The sequence below is a fragment of the Anser anser genome (assembly GCF_964211835.1).
Source record: "Anser anser genome assembly, chromosome: 11".
Taxonomy (NCBI): Eukaryota; Metazoa; Chordata; class Aves; order Anseriformes; family Anatidae; genus Anser; species Anser anser.
In genome coordinates, this window is record NC_139732.1 from 816,149 (window position 1) to 819,365 (window position 3,217).

At 53.6% G+C, this 3,217-nt stretch overlaps 1 protein-coding gene across 1 annotated transcript in view; it reads right to left on the minus strand.

Annotated features, from left to right (window-relative positions):
- LOC310905450 (nuclear pore complex protein Nup153-like) overlaps window positions 1-3,217 on the minus strand; it is a 148,036-nt gene that overhangs the window by 94,310 nt on the left and 50,509 nt on the right. The gene's annotated exons all lie outside the window — the stretch shown is intronic.

Consider the following 3,217-nt stretch of genomic DNA (forward strand, 5'->3'; position numbering starts at 1 on the left):
AACATTCATTGTGTTGTCACCCAGAAATGGGATGCTACAGATATGTATTGGCCCGGCAGTATCAGTGCTGGTTTTTGGCCTTTGAGAGGTTGGTCCATAACATGTGACCTGTGTAACGAGAGGCCCACATAGATTGGTGACTTCATTAAGTCTGATACTGTGGTGGTGTGTGACCCAAGGCCCTGAACGTCAGAAAATCAGGCTGTGGCCACCTATTTTATGCAGACTTTGCCTATTAACAAGGTCTCTACACTGTACGTTAGAGACGTGCGCCTCCTTTTCTGGACTAGATAGCGAAAATACCAGTTTTGTAGTTCAGTGAATGAGATTGGTTGGGCTGTTTGTTCTCCAGAGCTGAAAAATGTTGGGAGTGTATTCTCTTGGAGTCCACAGAAATGAAAATGATGAGAGGAAGAGAACGTTGGTTGCAGCCCGCGTGCTGCTGTTATAAAGTAGTTCTCTGATGTCTTTTTCCCTCTGCTGAGACTTATCAGCCTATCGTCCTTTCCTGTTAGGAGCGCATACCTGGCTTGGGATGGTGTGCGCAGGGCAGATTCTTTACCGTAAGAGCGCAGTGAATGCCAGACTTCTTCCTGTACTGCCGTGTTAACCGTGAGTCACAAATTCAGGAAGCAGTGATTGCATCGGAACTGCTAGAATGCTTTGCGGAGTCTTTTTACTGGGTAAACTTCACAGCTGCAGTTACAACTTCCAGCCTGTGTTAGCTGAACACATCGTACTGGTGCCCGCCATCAGTTTGACAAAGATGGGATTGCAGTAGGAACTTGCTTTCTTCCTTCTTTTTAATTAAACAAGTCTTTGAAGCAACTTTTCCAACACCGCCATACTTCACTTCTTCCAGTTATTTTCTGTTTTACTTAGCTGAAATGTTTTTTTTTCTTCCAAGCTTGAGGAAGTTTTCTACAAGAATGTCCCGTAATGATTTCATAAACTCTTTTCGTTGTACCTAGCTGCAACAGAGAGTGGGGGGAAGATTGATCAAATGGTGATGATCGCTGTCATTCTGCTGGACACGCAGATACTTGCCTTTCGTTTTGGCTCATTTTTAATACCAATTAACTTCAGTGCCTCGCGTTAATAGACACTGTTTGACTGCATCGGCAAATGTTTCTGAGTCGTGAGTGTCATTAAAGGCCTGTCACCCTATGGAAATCCTTCTAAATAAGAAAAATGGAATTCAAATAAATAAATAAAGCAGCGTTTGAACTTATGAGCAAACCTAGCGTAGCTGCCTTTGACGCTGATCTGGAGGAGAAAAATCACGTTATCACACTACTATGGTTGCCTTAATAGGTTTGGTGTACATGAGGGAGGGAAGTATTATGTGATGTTTGCCTAGCTATTACATGGCCGATGCAGGAGGGGTTTTAGTCAGTTCCCTGAGCACGTATTGTTGCAGAAGTCGGTGATTTCACTGCCCAATGTCTGTTATTAAGGGCACGATTCATGTCCCGTTATCGTTTTTATTCTTTATTTATGTGTTTATTTTCTGGGGCGGCGATCTGTCACGATGCCCATCGTTCCCCTGCCGTGGGGTAGAATTTAGCGTGACGACTGCCTCCCGGACCAACGGGGCCACGAATCCGGCCTAAAACACTGCTTGTGCGTTGGTTGTCGGCGTGGGGGCTGTTGGTTGTCGGTGCGGGGGTATCGGTTGTCGGTGCGGGGCTTTTCTGACGAGCACTGTGGGCTCGGGGCGCCGTCCCACGCCCGGCGCGGTGCTGCGGCACACCAGCGGTCGGCGCCACGGCGCGGGGAGGCTCTGGAGGTGACTCCTAGCCCCGTGCTTACGGTGGCCGGGCCGGGGTTCATTATGGCGGCCGGGTCCTGAGGGCGGGAGCGGGAGGGCGGCGGGACCGGGACGGGACCGGGGCGGGGCGAGGAACGGGAGCGGCAGCGGGAGGGGGGGGCGCGCGTTCCCGTGAGGGGAGGGGGCGCGCGAGGGAGGGAGGGGGAGGGTGTGAGAAACACTCCGTAGCCAATAACTTGGGCTCAGGCGAGGAGCTCGGCGAAGCAGGAATTTATTCGCGATCGCAGTGGCGGGCGTCCCGTCCGTGCGAGGACTACCGCACACCAAATTTCCCTGGTGTATTGCCAAGCACTTCCCCGTGCAAGGGCTTACCATACACCACATTTCCCGAGACTCTTCCTTTCTCTCCCTTATCTCACGCTTCGTCCGTCTCCGGCCGCGCCCCTCGCGGAGCTGCGGAACCGCGGATCAGGACTCCACACTCGCTCCGTACAAAAGTACGTCTCAATCACACGGCACACAGAGTCTCACCCGACCCCCAAGGCAATACTTCCTATTTCTTACCTTGGTCTGTGCACAGAGTTACCGGATCAATTCTCAAAGCCGGAGTGCCTGCCTTCTTCCCTTCCCCACTCCTTCACGGATCCTGCCTCTTTCATCAGTCTCGGGCCCTCTGTCAGCTCTCCGCAGAACCGCCGCCGTCGATGCACAGGACCGCTGAAATCAGCGGGGCATGCCTTCCTGCTGCTGCGGCGGTGGGGCTCCCCAGTAGGCGACTGGCTCCCGGACGAGCCCCCAAATTGTGAGAAACACTCCGTAGCCAATAACTTGGGCTCAGGCGAGGAGCTCAGCGAAGCAGGAATTTATTCGCGATCGCAGTGGCGGGCGTCCCACGAGCAGGAGCGCCCCTGCTGGTTCCAAAACCCAGTTTATATACTTTTTGATGACGGGACCCTCCCCTGTTTCCCCACTGAGGGGGTGATCCAGGCTCACAATCTGTCTGATGCTTCCCAGACAATGCATGGCCTTCAGTTGCCGGCCTGTTAAATTTCGAATTTCTTTCGACTTTTTTACTGGTTGAAGCGGTAATGGTTCTTCACTTACCTGACTTGACTCAACACCGTGATTTTCCCCGAATTGTTCTACGGAGTCTGGTTGTCTGCATTTTACAAGGTCGCCTGCTAAGCGTTCTTATCGCTGCAAGCACACCTCGATACCCCATTCCTTACCTTTAAACAACGTAACTCTGCAAAAACAACATTTTTATTCCCACGAGGGGCAGGGCAGGCCCCGCGGCGCGTGGCGGCGGGGGGCGGGGGGGCCCCGTGACGGCACCGAACGCGGGGGGGGGGCGGTATGGCCTCGGGCGGCGCGACCGGTAGCGGCGCGACCGGCAGCGGCATGGCCGGCGGTGGCAGGGCCGGTGGCGGCGGGGCGCCGGGCGGC